General features: G+C 35.9%; 1 non-coding gene across 1 annotated transcript; it reads left to right on the plus strand.

The window, feature by feature from the left end:
- The first annotated feature begins 15,853 nt into the window (after nucleotides 1-15,853).
- On the plus strand, nucleotides 15,854-15,960 carry LOC141709639 (small nucleolar RNA R71). Its single transcript, XR_012570204.1, has one exon. It is a non-coding gene; the product is annotated as a small nucleolar RNA R71 (small nucleolar RNA).
- Nucleotides 15,961-18,069: the final 2,109 nt, after the last annotated feature.

The raw sequence follows: 18,069 nt of genomic DNA on the forward strand, positions 1-18,069 counted from the left end.
CAGCCTAACCTTTGTTTTTTAAAATAAAAGTATAATGTCCAATTCTAAATCATAATCCACTGTTCACTTGATATCATAACCATATTCACTTGATGATCATTATTCTCAGTTTTGTCATTGTGATTTGCTGAGCTAGTTAGCTCATTTATGCAATGTTGTTTATATTCTTTCCAGTTAAAAAGGAACCAGTTGGTAGCGAGGATCCCCAGTCCAGCGCGAGAGCTAGGGGTTCAGGTTGAGGACGCTGAGCTAGTAGGCTTCTTTTGGAATAAATTAAGTTTGTAAAAGTTTGTAATAATGTTTAATACTCAGTTCTGAGTTTGGATAGTTGGGATTTGAACGGTTTGTAAAATTAGTGTGTGTTCGGCTTGTGTGCATACTTTAACCTGTTGCGATCCTTGGTAATTGGTAAGTAGGGTCACTGCATATTATTATTATCTTTATTATTGTTATAAGCAGGTTATAAATAAGGTGTGTGTGTGGACCCCAAACTTTTGACCCGGGTTTGGAGGGCGCCACATTATTAACAAATCTTGCGATATATTGGAGCATGTTGATATGGAATATATGCATGCCTGTTTCGTAATCTTGATATCTAATTATTGATTTAAATGCTTATAAGTTGCATAATACATATGCTAGAGATAAGCAGTAGTTGCGTATAACCTTAGTATAGGGGACCCAAAGGCGAACATTTTCTAAAATCGGGAGTCGATGTTCCCGAGTATATTATATATATTTATATATATATATATATATAGATATAGTTTTCAAAACTATTAATCGAATAAGGTTTATTCGATAACTTTATTTTTATTAATGAATATTACTTTGAATATTCATTCGAGGACTTATGACTCGGTTTATTTTATTTAATGAATATTATCTTGAATATTCATTGGAGGACTTATGACTCTGTTTATTCTATTTAATGAATATTATTTTGAATATTCATTCGAGGACTTATGTCTCCGCTTATTTACTAAATATATTCTTTGTTTTATTAAAGAATAATGTTTCGATAATCAAACTTATTTTCGATTATTCAAATAAAGATCGTACTTCGTATAAGTATACCTTTGGTTATTTATTATTCATTTCAAGTATGAGTTTTAAAACTTCTACTTCAAATTATTTATATAGAGATTATCCTTATGGGAATATTATTTAAATAATAATATTCAGATATTTTCTAATATATTGGGACTGATTTATTTTATTAAATCAGCATTACTCCAAACATTCTTAAAAATGTTTTCGAGTCTTCAAAATGATTTTAAAAGTTAGAGCGGATCCCAAAACTCATTTTTATATTTAAGATCTTCCTTTCAAAGGGGATTTAAATATTCTCTCAAAACCTGAGGGATCCGGCTCTGTGGTGTACTTTATATTCGCAACGAGGTTGTTGTTTTGATAAATGAATTGATTACTTACCCAACGTTCGGGAAGTAAGTCCATCTATTGAGTCGGCATAAGCAACATGGGCTCAGTGGGCGTCCATGAAAGTGTAAGTGGCTCAGTGGGAGTCCATCAAATGCGTAAGTGGCTGAGTGGCAGTCCAGCATAAGGTCCTATTGCGGCCAGGGTGATGACCAGTGGGGAATTCGTCCATCTACTAGTAGAAAAGGTTACTTATTGGTATCTTTGCCTGATCAGCAAGATATCGGGTTTATGCCAAAATTCTTTTCTTTCCAAAATTTATTGGATATTATAGATCTGTTTATACTTTTCATAACAGAGGTTTCCAAGAAAAGTAGGAGATATATATATAGGTGTATATATATATCAAGACTTAATGAAGTATCTCGGAACTTCATTTCTTTCAAATGATATTTCAAAGATTGAATCTATTCAAGTCTTATCTTGTAGTCTCATCAGTGTGATGAACTTTTGAAACTAATTATAACTTGAACGGTGGTAGTTCAAGTAGTATTCAGAAAAGATATAAGTATATTGGAGTATCTTGTAGCTTCATCTTTTTATACAGTTATAAACTGAAACTCTGTGTATATTAGACATGTCAAAGGATTTCAAAGATTGTGAAAAGTATATATGTATATATATACTGAATATTTTGCGACTTGGTCGCGTTAAGATAACAAACTTGGTTCAATTCTTTTTGACCAAGACTTTCATGAGTACTATGAGAATGCTCATATATTGTAAATTATTATACATATTATTTCGGTGGGCTTGTTTCTCACCCTTGCTTTCTTCTTTCATCACACAACAACAGATAGACAAGATGAACATGATCAAGCTCCCAATTCGTGAGCGGTTAGGAAACGTTCCGCAGTTTCCTGTAGGCGTTGATGTCGTTGCAGCTGAGGTAGGAACTACCAATAGGCTACGCTTTCAACTTTTGATGTGCCAGACTTATGTATATTTATGAATTATAATAATGGCAAAGAAATGTAAATTTATTCAGAAAGTCTTTTGAGGTGTAATGGCTTATAATTGTGGAATAAAATGACTTATGTTATTTTGGTATTCATCTCTGAGACTATAACTTGTGGTGTGTGTGTATATTGTGGGGTCACAGTACACAATAGTTGGTTGACTGTTAAGATTATGTATTGATAAGGGAAATGGAACTCGTGACAACCTGAATCCCCGACCCCGGATTTGGGGGTGTTACACTCACGACCTTTCCAGACCTCAGGGTTATTTCCTTAAGCTTTTCTTTGACTTCTCTCTTGCCTGGATTAGCCTCTGTGTCACTTGGAAGAGTTTCTTAAGGTCAATTCAATAGGGCATTAGCAATATGCCCTATTTGATTCTCCAGAGTCTTGATCGAAACCGCTTGGCTTTTGCACATAAGCCTCATCTCCTCCAGTTTGGATTTTTCATTGGAAGATGGACCGACACCTCCATGAAATTGTTGTTGCACTCCATGTGGTTGAAATTGCTGCCTTGGTGCAAACTGTTGCTAAAATAAGGAGGATTAAAAGGCTTGTTTCCCAATTGCTGGTAAGGCTGTTGTAGATGTTGCACACCACCCTAGTTATTGCTTCAGCTGAAGTTAGGATGGTTGTAGTTGTTAGGATGATAAGTATCCGGAACAGGTTGCTGCGACCTCTGAAAGTTGCTCACAAACTGAGCTGATTTACTAGATCTAGCACATTACTCCGTCGTATGCGAGATAAAGCTCACAAACACTCATTATCGGTTGCACACCATAGTTGGTCAGAGAATCAACCTTCATAGTCAACGCCTTTGAGTGAGCATCGAGAGCCGTAGCTGTATCCACCTCCATAATTCCTGCCACCTTGCCTTGTGGTAATCTCTGAGTTGAATTCGGATATTCATTAGCGGTCATCATCTCAATAAGCTCATAAGCTTCCTCATAGCTCTTAGCCCATAAAGCTCCACCTGATGCTGCATCGAATATAGGTCTTGACTTTGCTCCCAAACCATTATAAAAGCAATTGATCACCATCTAGTCAGGCATTCCATGATGAGTGTAATATCCGGGATATATCGTGCAATTATTTTGTTATTAAATAATTATTATGTGTGTTCAGTATTTATTCTGTGAGTTAATTGTTAAATGTTATCTGTACTTGAATATTCAAAAATAATATTAATTGAGTATTTTAATTTTTATATATCCAAAATAAAATATGGGTAATTGTCATATCTTCCTAATTATTTTTATGTTGATTTATGGATTTATACGGATCATATGAAATTTATAAAATCTTTTTTCGGGAATTTAAAATCTATTCTTATAAAACGGGAACCAACCGACGTCAATCGTTGTTACGTTTTTGGAACCCGAAACTCTTCCGAAAACTCCTTCCTAACCTAATTGTAATATTCCGAGCATTTTCCGTGTTTTGACTTTTTCGATCCGGATTACGGTTTGACCCGTGCGCGGCCCGGCGCAATATTTTCGATACGATAGTTATTTCGGTAATCAATAAAAACCCGTAATCTCGAAAGACGGGATATTTTTACGTTATGTTCGTATATGGTGTTTTATAAAAAGCCCGGTTTTGATAATTATCCAATTCTGGTATTGAATTGTATCGTTTTTACAGTTACTTAGTGGCTAAGCAACTAATTTAACGATCCAAAACGATCCAGAACGATCCAATATTCCATAAATATAAATAACCTATTTCTTATTTCGTTTATTTCGTTTATTCATTTGTAACCAGTTAAAATACCGTAAAAATAGAGAAAAACCCGAGAAACCGATACGTTTCCGAGAATCAAACACACGAACGAAGGCGTTATCGAACTCCGATTCGGGCGTGCAGCATATCAAAACGAAGCTCTCGAAATCTTCTTTCTGAATCAATCATCAGTTTCTGCCCAGAAATCACAGTAATTTTCTTATTTAATTATTTATATTCGAATTATTTGATAATTAAATGATGAATTTTTGTTCTTGATGTTGTTGATGTGATTTGATGCTTCCATGTTGTAGAGCATGTTTTTCTGGTCAATTTGGTATATTATACGTCAAAAACTGAGTTCAATATCATATAGAAATTAAGGTTTGATTTTCTGAAAATTCTTTGAATATGTGTTCTTGGTGTTCTTGAAGAATTCTGAAAATCAAGGTCAAATTTGAAGGTGATGCAGATTACAGAATTTGAAGTATGAGTAACCAAAACGTTCAGATTTCTATTCTCTTTCTGTTTATGCCATTAAATCATTCAAACGATTAGTAATTTTCAAAATTCGATTTTAGGGTTTTTATTCGAAAATTAGGGGTTTCTTATTGGGTGGTTTTTGGATTATTTTGATGATATGAACTGATTATACATGTCTTAACCTTCGTTTTAAGATGTTAATTGATGAATTTGGTTCAGAAATGAAGGAATTCGGATTTTCGGCGGAAATTCAAGGTTCCACCGATTTTAATGGCGGTTTCGGTCGGAATCTCCGATTTCGGTGTTGTTTATTAACGTTGATGGGTGAACAGAGTTGTTGGGTTGTGGTAGGACTGATTAAGATTGAAAACCAATCGATTCTAAGTAGTTTTGGGGCTCGCCGGAGTTGTCAACCGGCCGCCGGATTCTGGGTTCCGGCCGGCGGTTCTTGGCAACCCGGTTTCAACCCGTTTGGGTTATTTCCCGACCCGGGTTTGATCCTCCTTTTCCCCAAAACCAAAACAGAAAACTATTTCTGAATTTCTGATTTAAAAATAATTCAAAAATCATATTTTCATTTCTAAAAATTCATTTTAATTCCTAAAATTATTATTTTTGTTCCAAAATTCACTTATAATTCAAAAATAAATCTGAATTATTTTATTAATTAATTTTAATTAATTTTTAATTATTTTAATTTAATCGATTAATTTAATATTAATTGATTAATTAACTTAATTAATTATTAATTGATTTAAATTAATTTAATAATTAGATTTAATTATTTATTATTGATTTAAAAATTCTGAAAAATAGTTTCGAGCTTTAAAATATTATTTTAAATTATTTTCCAAACTCGATAATTTTATAAAATTATTTTCGAGTGTTCGAGCCTTATTATTTAATTATTAAATGATTCGGAGATCCGTTTTTATTCCGAAAAATGTTCAAAAATTCCTAATAAATCAACCGTTTGTCCGTTTAATACGAAACGAACGCGTACAGACTCAGAAAAATATTGCGCTTCCAATAAAAATACTTTTGAGACCTAATTTCTTTTATATTGCAATGTCATTTGATTTGTGTATCAGTTTAAGTCGGTATTTAATCGGTAAATGCTAATATTGACCTAATTTTCATTCTGAATGCACTGAGACGTACCTTTTAATGATTTGACTTATGTGTTACATAAAATATGTGAGTACGTGTTATATAAATGCCATGATTACGTGTTACGTGATATACATGCAGTCTGTTATAGTTTTAAAATGCCATGCTAGTTATAAACGATCGGGTAGATGTCAAGACGTATAGTTACGTCGATTGAGTTTAGTTCTGTCACTTAAGATAGTCCTTTTGTTTATAGAATCGAGTAGCAAGGAGCGCAATCAAGTGTTAGACGGAGATAGTAGCCAGCAGTTAGAAACAGAGTTAAAGTAAGAGGTTATTGAGCATACCAGGCAAGTACTCCTAACTTCATTTATTGTTCAAGTGACGTTTAATTCGAATTATATTATGCAAGTACCTCTATCTTCATTTATCATTCAATTGATATTGACTCTGAACTTTATTCTTTCGATTTCCATACTATTCTAAGTTCAGAATAGTTAAACGTTTTATATTTTGCTATACATTACTCTATACAGTGGAACATTGAATTGAGATTAGCGAATAACTAATTGTTCTAGTTATTTCGCCATCGATTGTTGAAATAACTCTGGACCATGAAAAATGGGGAGTTATATGGTTAAGGATGTCCTTTGATTCGGCTCCTTTGATCAAAATGTTTTATGGATTGGATGAATGCGTAAGTGACCGGGACGGACGGTCCAGCGGAGGGCTATTTCTATGTGTTATATGAAATACTATGACACCATTTTGCCACAGGCAGGTATATTGCCTTTTTAATTGAGTACTCGTATTTTGGGGACATGTTTCTATGAATCATGACCTTGTGCTATCACACGGGCTGATCAGCATATGATAGTACGTCCGTCGGAGTTAGATTCCAATCTAAAAGTTATCGTTTATTGTTGATTGTTTGTGAAGATTTTAATTATGATCAAATATTACTGCTTTTATTCTTTTGTTCAGATATTATTGGAATGTGGTTTATCATTACAAGTACATTTTATATTGCTTGCTGAGCATTTCTTTCGCTCATACTTGTTTATCAATCTAATCTTTCAGCTAAGCCAGAGCAAGCTTGAGATCCAGGTTTGGTCGGAAGTCGAGTGTTTGTAAATAGTGGTGTGTACTCCAGGTAGACTGTTTTGGGACGCTTGGATAGTGTAGAGGTTTGTAATAAAATTTGGAATAATCTGTAAAACTAATTAGACTTATGGGTTGTAATAACACTTGATTTGTAGTAGTGCCTGTTCCATACTATAACCTGTGATCGATCCAGTGCAGGTAAAGGGGTCGTATTTATTATATTATTCCGCTGTGATTATTTTATTATAATTTAGTGGCAAGTGACCCCAAATCTAGACCCCGGGTTTGGAGGGCGTCACAGGTTGGTATCAGAGCTACAGGTTATGGTCACTGAAACAGGCATAGGATTGTCATAGATGAGTCATAGGAAGATCACATAAGATAGGTGCGTGTAGTTTAGCTTTTATAGGATTAAATTTAGGTTATTGGGTTAGGTTGTAGTTAAGGTGTTTAGGTTTCCTGTTTTGCGTTTAGCTTTAGGCCTTGTGTCATTGCCCTGCTATTTTGTTGGTTTAGTTAAGATTTCAAGAGAGGATTTTAAAAGTTCGGATAATTCGGGGTAAATTTTCTTTGTGTTATTATTCTTGAGATAATAAGCAGGATTATGTGATAATCATGTCGCTTGTGTTAATATGGTAGCAAGTTTATGATATTTTGAGAAGAGATAGTGTTTGCGAACTTTAATATGCTAAGGAATTGCTACATATTTGACACAATGCTTGACAGATTATTATATATATTGCTTGTTTCTTACCAGAATAATGGCACCAAAGAGAAGGAATAATTCAGGAGAGGGTAATACCGAGAGTCGTACAGATCCAGCGATTATCCAGATGTTGGGACTGATGCAGCAGCAGATGTTACATCTTACGCAGCAGCAACAACAGCAACAACAGCAACAACAGCAGCAAGCAACAGCACCACCAGCAGTGACTTTTAAGCAGTTTCAAGCAGTAAAGCCACCTGAGTTCAAGGGAAGTGCTGATCCTGTGGAAGCCAATGCATGGCTCAAGGAAATGGAAAAGGCTTTTGAATTAGTCGGAGCAGGAACTGAGCAGAAGACCAAGTTTGCAAGCTACTTTTTGAAGGGTGAGGCGAACTATTAGTGGGAATCCACGCGAGCATTGGAAGGAGGTGAGTTTATAAATTGGGAGAGATTCACAGAGTTGTTCCTGGAGAAGTATTTCCCGAGGTATATGAAGAATCAAATGGAGATTAAGTTCTTGAACCTGACCCAGGGTGATCTTACCGTGGCGGAATACGAGGCTAAGTTTACTGAGTTAGCAAGGTTCGTGCCAGACCAGGTTGATACAGATGAAAAGAAAGCCAGAAGGTTTGAATAGGGATTGAAATTTTGGATTCAGAACAGAGTGGCCATGTTTGAGTTGACTTCATATGTGGCAGTGGTTGAAAAGGCAATGGTGATTGAGAGTAAGAGTGATATGTCTCAGAAAGGAAAAGATGGGAAGAAAAGGAAAATGGAAACCTCAGAGGGAGGTCAGCAGTCAAGTAATTTTCAGGGCCGTTTCAACAGAAGGCCAGAGTTTCAGGGTAATAGGAATATGGGATTCAGAAGACCACAATCAGGAAATGGAGGACAAAGCAACCGTTTTCAGAATTCAAATCAGCAGAGGCCCAATCGTCCACCAATACCAGATTGTCAGTTTTGTGGTAGGAAGCACTTTGGGAATTGTAATGCTAATGTGACGTGTTTCAAGTGCGGCAGGAAGGGACACTTTGCTAATGTGTGTCAGAATCCGACTCAAGGTCAGAATGTGGGAACTGGATGTTATAAGTGTGGAAAGCCAGGGCATATTTCCAGGAATTGCCCAACACAAGGTACGAAAAGCAACACCCCAAGGCTTACAGGTGCTCCATCTCAGAATCTGCCAAGAATTGAAGGACCACCAGCAAAGGACCAACCAAAAGCCAGGACATTTAACATGACTATGAAGGATGCTGTTCAGAGTTCAGACGTGGTTGCAGGTATGCTTCCAGTCAACTCCGTAGATGCTAAAGTTCTATTTGACTCTGGAGCTACAAGGTCATTTATTTCCCAAAATTTTGTCGATAAACTGCATTGTGAAGTTAAATTGTTAGAACAAGCATTAATAATAGAGTTAGCTAATAAGAATCAAGTTTTAGTCGACCGAGTGTGCCCGAGGTGCGATGTTGAGATAGGAGGACATCATTTCTATGCCGACTTAATACCTTTTAAGTTGGGAGAATTTGATGTTATTTTAGGAATGGATTGGTTGTCAGAAAATAATGCTCAGATTGATTGTAAGAATAGGAAATTAAGACTTCAAACTTTGGATAGTAAGAAGAAGATAATATTTCGAGGAAATAGGCAAGAGAAGAAGTTCTTAGCGATCGCTCAAGTGAAAAAGTTATTGCGTCAGAATTGTGAAGCATATTTGGCCCATATGATAGACACCAGTAAAGAAGTTCCAACACTAGAAGCGATTCCAATTGTCAACGAATTTTCAGATGTCTTTCCAGACGATCTACCAGGATTACCTCCCGACAGAGAAATTGAGTTTGCGATTGATCTAGCACCCGGAACAGAACCAGTTTCTAAAGCCCCGTACCGGATGGCACCAGTGGAGATGAAAGAATTGGCAACTCAGCTGCAAGATCTTTTAGAGAAAGGAGTTATAAGACCCAGTGTATCCCCATGGGGTGCACCAGTACTGTTTGTCAAAAAGAAGGATGGGAGTATGCGACTGTGTATCGACTATCGAGAACTGAATAAGCTAACCATTAAGAACAAGTATCCGTTACCAAGGATCGATGATTTGTTTGACCAATTGAGAGGCGCTGTATGGTTTTCTAAGATTGATTTAAGATCCGGATATCATCAACTAAAGATCAAGCCTGAAGACATTCCGAAGACCGCATTTAGAACCAGATATGGGCATTATGAGTTTCTAGTAATGGCATTTGGATTAACCAACGCACCAGCAGCTTTCATGGATCTGATGAATCGAGTATTTAAAAAGTATTTGGATAAATTCGTGATCGTGTTTATAGACGACATTTTGATCTATTCCAAAACAGAAGAGGAGCATGTAGAGCATTTGAGGATAGTTCTGGAAATACTGCGACATGAGAAGTTATACGCAAAGTTTTCCAAGTGTGAATTTTGGTTAAAAGAAGTACGATTTCTTGGGCACGTGATTAGCAATAAAGGAGTGGAAGTGGATCCAGCAAAGATTGAAGCCATAATCAACTGGGAGAGGCCAAAAACACCAACGGAAGTAAGAAGTTTCATGGGATTGGCAGGTTACTATAGAAGATTCGTGCAAGATTTTGCGAAGATAGCTACGCCATTGACAAAGCTCACCAGGAAGAACCAAAAATTTAAATGGGATGAGAAGTGCGAAGAAAGTTTCCAGGAATTAAAGAATAGATTAGTATCTTCTCCAGTACTAGTCTTGCCAGATGAACAAGGAAATTTTGTGATCTATAGTGATGCGTCGTACAAAGGATTGGGATGTGTTTTGATGCAGCATGACAAGGTGATAGCCTACACTTCAAGACAGTTGAAACCACACGAAGAAAAGTATCCAACGCATGATCTGGAATTGGCAGCTATAGTATTTGCATTGAAGATTTGGAGGCATTATCTTTATGGGGAAAAGTGCGAGATTTACACGGACCACAAGAGTTTGAAGTATATCTTTACCCAGAAGGAATTGAACATGAGGCAGAGGAGATGGCTGGAACTAATCAAGGATTACGACTGTACTATTAACTACCATCCAGGCAAAGCAAATGTGGTGGCCGACGCGCTGAGCAGAAAAGAAAGGTTGAACATGATAACTTCATCCGAGGAATTAATCAGGGAATTTGAGAAGCTAGAAATAGAGGTCAGTATTCCAAGTATGTTTATAGAGGTGTTATGTGCAATGTCTTTTCAACCAGAACTATTAGAGAAAATAAGAAGATGTCAGGAGGGAGTTATGAGTCATGAACGAGACAGTTTGACAGGAGAAGAGATAGGGAATCAAAAGGATGATAAAGGGATATTAAGATTTTCTTCCAGAATATGGATACCCAATGTAGCCGAGCTGAAAGATGAAATTCTTCGAGACGCTCACAACTCTAGATACTCAATTCATCCCGGGAGTACGAAGATGTACAGAGACTTAAGAGAAAACTTTTGGTGGCCAAGCATGAAGAAGGAAATTGCAGAATGGGTAAGTAAATGTTACACTTGCCAGCGAGTCAAAGCGGAACATCAAAGGCCCAGTGGATTGATACAACCATTGGATATTCCAGAATGGAAGTGGGAGCATATAGCGATGGATTTCGTAGTCGGATTACCGAGGACCAGGGCGAATCATGATGCTATTTGGGTTATTATCGACAGATTGACGAAGTCAGCGCATTTTCTTCTTATCAACGAGAGATTCTCAATGGATAAATTGGTACGGTTATATCTTAAAGAAATTGTGACAAGACACAGAGTTCCAGTATCCATAGTTTCAGATAGAGATCCTCGATTTAATTCAAGATTTTGGAGAAGTTTTCAAGATTGTCTCGGAACGAAGCTGAACATGAGTACCGCGTATCATCCGCAGACAGACGGTCAAAGTGAAAGGACGATTCAGACTATTGAAGATATGCTGAGGGTATGTGCACTAGATTTTGAAGGGAGTTGGGACGAGCATTTGCCATTAGTTGAATTCTCCTACAATAACAGTTATCATGCCAGTATTGGAATGCCGCCTTACGAAGCTTTGTACGGTAGAAGATGCAGATCTCCAATATGTTGGGAAGAAGTTGGTGAAAGAAAGATTTTGGGTCCAGAATTGATCCAACAGACGAAGGAGAAAATAGAACTCATTCGGAAAAGATTAACAGCAGCTCAAGATCGTCAACGCAAATATGCTGATCCTATCAGAAAAGATATGGAATTTGAAGTTGGTGAAGCAGTGCTATTAAAGGTCTCACCTTGGAAAGGTTTATCAAGATTTGGAAAGAAAGGAAAGCTGAGTCCGCGTTATGTTGGCCCTTTTGAGATTTTGAAGCGTGTGGGAAAGGTTGCTTACGAATTAGCGTTACCACCTCACATGCAGCATATTCACAACGTGTTCCACGTGTCAATGTTGAAGCGTTATTTGCCTGATTCGAATCATGTGATAGAATACGAGCCAATAGAGATCCAGCCAGATTTGTCTTTTGTAGAGCAACCAGTGCAAATTTTAGATAGGAAAGAAAGAGTGCTTAGGAATAAATCTGTATCTTTAGTGCGAGTCTTGTGGAGGAATCCCAAGGTTGAAGAGTCGACCTGGGAGTTGGAAAGCGAAATGCGAACCAAGTATCCTCATTTGTTTTCCTAGGCTGATTCTGAGGACAGAATCCTTTTAAGGGGGGAAGGATGTAATATCCGGAATATATCGTGCAATTATTTTGTTATTAAATAATTATTATGTGTGTTCAGTATTTATTCTGTGAGTTAATTGTTAAATGTTATCTGTACTTGAATATTCAAAAATAATATTAATTGAATATTTTAATTTTTATATGTCCAAAATAAAATATGGGTAATTGTCATATCTTCCTAATTATTTTTATGTTGATTTATGGATTTATACGGATCATATGAAATTTATAAAATCTTTTTTCGGGAATTTAAAATCTATTCTTATAAAACGGGAACCAACCGACGTCAGTCGTTGTTACGTTTTTGGAACCCGAAACTCTTCCGAAAACTCCTTCCTAACCTAATTGTAATATTCCGAGCATTTTCCGTGTTTTGACTTTTTCGATCCGGATTACGGTTTGACCCGTGCGCGGCCCGGCGCAATATTTTCGATACGATAGTTATTTCGGTAATCAATAAAAACCCGTAATCTCGAAAGACGGGATATTTTTACGTTATGTTCGTATATGGTGTTTTATAAAAAGCCCGGTTTTGATAATTATCCAATTCTGGTATTGAATTGTATCGTTTTTACAGTTACTTAGCGGCTAAGCAACTAATTTAACGATCCAAAACGATCCAGAACGATCCAATATTCCATAAATATAAATAACCTATTTCTTATTTCGTTTATTTCATTTATTCATTTGTAACCAGTTAAAATACCGTAAAAATAGAGAAAAACCCGAGAAACCGATACGTTTCTGAGAATCAAACACACGAACGAAGGCGTTATCGAACTCCGATTCGGGCGTGCAGCATATCAAAACGAAGCTCTCGAAATCTTCTTTCTGAATCAATCATCAGTTTCTGCCCAGAAATCACAGTAATTTTCTTATTTAATTATTTATATTCGAATTATTTGATAATTAAATGATGAATTTTTGTTCTTGATGTTGTTGATGTGATTTGATGCTTCCATGTTGTAGAGCATGTTTTTCTGGTCAATTTGGTATATTATACGTCAAAAACTGAGTTCAATATCATATAGAAATTAAGGTTTGATTTTCTGAAAATTCTTTGAATATGTGTTCTTGGTGTTCTTGAAGAATTCTGAAAATCAAGGTCAAATTTGAAGGTGATGCAGATTACAGAATTTGAAGTATGAGTAACCAAAACGTTCAGATTTCTATTCTCTTTCTGTTTATGCCATTAAATCATTCAAACGATTAGTAATTTTCAAAATTCGATTTTAGGGTTTTTATTCGAAAATTAGGGGTTTCTTATTGGGTGGTTTTTGGATTATTTTGATGATATGAACTGATTATACATGTCTTAACCTTCGTTTTAAGATGTTAATTGATGAATTTGGTTCAGAAATGAAGGAATTCGGATTTTCGGCGGAAATTCAAGGTTCCACCGGTTTTAATGGCGGTTTCGGTCGGAATCTCCGATTTCGGTGTTGTTTATTAACGTTGATGGGTGAACAGAGTTGTTGGGTTGTGGTAGGACTGATTAAGATTGAAAACCAATCGATTCTGAGTAGTTTTGGGGCTCGCCGGAGTTGTCAACCGGCCGCCAGATTCTGGGTTCCGGCCGGCGGTTCTTGGCAACCCGGTTTCAACCCGTTTGGGTTATTTCCCGACCCGGGTTTGATCCTCCTTTTCCCCAAAACCAAAACAGAAAACTGTTTCTGAATTTCTGATTTAAAAATAATTCAAAAATCATATTTTTATTTCTAAAAATTCATTTTAATTCCTAAAATTATTATTTTTGTTCCAAAATTCACTTATAATTCAAAAATAAATCTGAATAATTTTATTAATTAATTTTAATTAGTTTTTAATTATTTTAATTTAATCGATTAATTTAATATTAATTGATTAATTAACTTAATTAATTATTAATTGATTTAAATTAATTTAATAATTAGATTTAATTATTTATTATTGATTTAAAAATTGTGAAAAATAGTTTCGAGCTTTAAAATATTATTTTAAATTATTTTCCAAACTCGATAATTTTATAAAATTATTTTCGAGTGTTCGAGCCTTATTATTTAATTATTAAATGATTCGGAGATCCGTTTTTATTCCGAAAAATGTTCAAAAATTCCTAATAAATCAACCGTTTGTCCGTTTAATACGAAACGAACGCGTACAGACTCAGAAAAATATTGCGCTTCCAATAAAAATACTTTTGAGACCTAATTTCTTTTATATTGCAATGTCATTTGATTTGTGTATCAGTTTAAGTCGGTATTTAATCGGTAAATGCTAATATTGACCTAATTTTCATTCTGAATGCACTGAGACGTACCTTTTAATGATTTGACTTATGTGTTACATAAAATATGTGAGTACGTGTTATATAAATGCCATGATTACGTGTTACGTGATATACATGCTGTCTGTTATAGTTTTAAAATGCCATGCTAGTTATAAACGATCGGGTAGATGTCAAGACGTATAGTTACGTCGATTGAGTTTAGTTCTGTCACTTAAGATAGTTCTTTTGTTTATAGAATCGAGTAGCAAGGAGCGCAATCAAGTGTTAGACAGAGATAGTAGCCAGCAGTTAGAAACAAAGTTAAAGTAAGAGGTTATTGAGCATACCAGGCAAGTACTCCTAACTTCACTTATTGTTCAAGTGACGTTTAATTCGAATTATATTATGCAAGTACCTCTATCTTCATTTATCATTCAATTGATATTGACTCTGAACTTTATTCTTTCGATTTCCATACTATTCTAAGTTCAGAATAGTTAAACGTTTTATATTTTGCTATACATTACTCTATACAGTGGAACATTGAATTGAGATTAGCGAATAACTAATTGTTCTAGTTATTTCGCCATCGATTGTTGAAATAACTCTGGACCATGAGAAATGGGGAGTTATATGGTTAAGGATGTCCTTTGATTCGGCTCCTTTGATCAAAATGTTTTATGGATTGGATGAATGCGTAAGTGACCGGGACGGACGGTCCAGCGGAGGGCTATTTCTATGTGTTATATGAAATACTATGACACCATTTTGCCACAGGCAGGTATATTGCCTTTTTAATTGAGTACTCGTATTTTGGGGACATGTTTCTATGAATCATGACCTTGTGCTATCACACGGGCTGATCAGCATGTGATAGTACGTCCGTCGGAGTTAGATTCCAATCTAAAAGTTATCGTTTATTGTTGATTGTTTGTGAAGATTTTAATTATGATCAAATATTACTGCTTTTATTCTTTTGTTCAGATATTATTGGAATGTGGTTTATCATTACAAGTACATTTTATATTGCTTGCTGAGCATTTCTTTCGCTCATACTTGTTTATCAATCTAATCTTTCAGCTAAGCCAGAGCAAGCTTGAGATCCAGGTTTGGTCGGAAGTCGAGTGTTTGTAAATAGTGGTGTGTACTCCAGGTAGACTGTTTTGGGACGCTTGGATAGTCTAGAGGTTTGTAATAAAATTTGGAATAATCTGTAAAACTAATTAGACTTATGGGTTGTAATAACACTTGATTTGTAGTAGTGCCTGTTCCATACTATAACCTGTGATCGATCCAGTGCAGGTAAAGGGGTCGTATTTATTATATTATTCCGCTGTGATTATTTTATTATAATTTAGTGGCAAGTGACCCCAAATCTAGACCCCGGGTTTGGAGGGCGTCACAATGAGGACACTTCCTAAGCATCTCCTTATAGCGCTCCCAAGCTTCATATAAAGATTCACCTAATTGTTGCGCGAATTGAGTAAGAGCATTCCCGATTGCAGCTGTCTTTGCCATAGGGAAAAATTTAGTAAGAAATTTCTGAGCAAGGTCCTCCCATGTTGTAATAGAACCTGGTGGTAGAGAGTGCAACCAGCTCTTAACTTTATCCCTTAGAGAGAATGGGAAACGTATCAATTTCACTGCATCTTCAGAAACATTATTGAACTTGAAGGTGTCACAGATCTTGATGAAATCCCTAATGTGTATATTGGGATCTTTCGTTGGAGAACCCCCAAACTAGACTGAATTCTATACCATCTGAATCGTGCCAGGCTTGATCTCAAAGGTATTAGTTTCGATAGCTGGCCTGACAATGCTAGATTGAATGTCATTGATCTTTGGTTGAGAATAATCCAACAACGCTTTCGTTGTTGCTGCTGGTTCTCCCATTGTAATGATCGCTTCTTCTTCAACTTTTTCAACTTCTTCAACAACTTCTTCTTCCAATTCTTCCACTTCATCTAGTGTTTCCTTACGAGATTGAGACCGTGTTCGCATACACGCTCTCTAGAGTACCTGAAACACAACAAAGTAACCTTATAAGTAAAATAATCCGAGTCAGTGAACTTTAACGACCACTGATGTCACGCACATAAACTAAAATTTACCCTGATACCCGGAAGCGGCGCCAAAAACTTGTTCGCACTAAAACACACGTGAAAATACACGCAAACGTACGTCATCACAAGTAGTATAAGATTTAAGTCAAGTTCGTTCCCACAGAGATTGGTTTAGGTTAAATTCAGACTATGCACTTATGCAACAATGTATGATTATCGTTCACAGCTAAGACAAGTAATAAATTTGAGTTGGTTAACTACCTAAGAGATTATACTAACATGCATTAACTATGAGATTAAAACTGATTGACTTATATGAGAATAAAATATGGGATTCTAACTTTATTAAATCCTTCATCCAAAGTTTATGTCTTTATCAATAGTATGCGATGGTGATGATAACTAATCAGATAGTACGAAATTAGTATACGCTATCTTTTGATATACGTATACCCTACTACTGAGCATCCACAATCAAGATAGAAGCTAAATGGACACCAATTATGCTTAAACCCTATATGTCTATAGAATTTAAAAACATAATGGTTTAAGAACAAGTTATCCATTGTGATTACATAGGGTGTATAAGCTGGTTAAAATTACTCCAAGAATTATGTATGTCAATTCATACATAAACCTATGCTAGCATGGCAAGTTCTAAATCTCTATATTCACTGTCGATTCAACAGAGATTAACAAACAATCTTAAATGTTAGCTACGCATCAAATACGAATAAGCACAACCAAACTAGGAAATCATAAATCACCACACACTACAGATTTAAAACAATCAACTATTGAAATCCATAAATAAATTCGCTAGAACCCCATGACAACGATAGTTCATGATCGAACGCATAGTCACCATGGGTTCCAATGAAAATATGGTAATAAATAAATTCTGAATACTACGAGATAATATAAAAGTATTAGGGTTTAGAACAAGAACAAAACAAGCATCCAAAAGTATCACCTAAATCGAAGAATACAAAAGTATGAAACTAATTTTTCTTCTCCTTAACCGTCTCATGTGCTCTAGGTCTTCTTAATGTTCTCCCTGACTTGTTATTAAAAACATCTTCTTATCTTTATTTATAGGCCCCTGAATCGCCTGGACTCTCCAAATCTTTGAAATATAATAAAAACAGGATTCTACAGGATTTGATGGGCGCGGGTGCACAGTTCTGTGGTGCGGGTGCGCTGGCTTTCTGACAAACATGGCACGGCCGCCCTGCTTAGGGCGCGGGCACGCTTGGGTTCTGTCTTTTTTCTGCATTTTCTTCCCTTTTACTCCATTCTTCGTGCAATCTTCCGAAACTCCATTCCTGATCCATTATTAGCATAAAAACACTGTAAAACTCCTTTGCACCTCCTAATTAGTGCCCCGCAATGACTCAACACAAAAATACATTAAAAACACAACATACTTGAGTCCAAAACATCAACTTAAACCGATACGAAGCGTTCCAAGTGGATATAATTTCCACTTATCAAGGTGGATGATAGATTGGGTTGACGACGGTAAGTAATAGTTACTCCCATCTTAATT

Source organism: Apium graveolens, chromosome 2 (assembly GCF_009905375.1).
Source record: "Apium graveolens cultivar Ventura chromosome 2, ASM990537v1, whole genome shotgun sequence".
Taxonomy (NCBI): Eukaryota; Viridiplantae; Streptophyta; class Magnoliopsida; order Apiales; family Apiaceae; genus Apium; species Apium graveolens.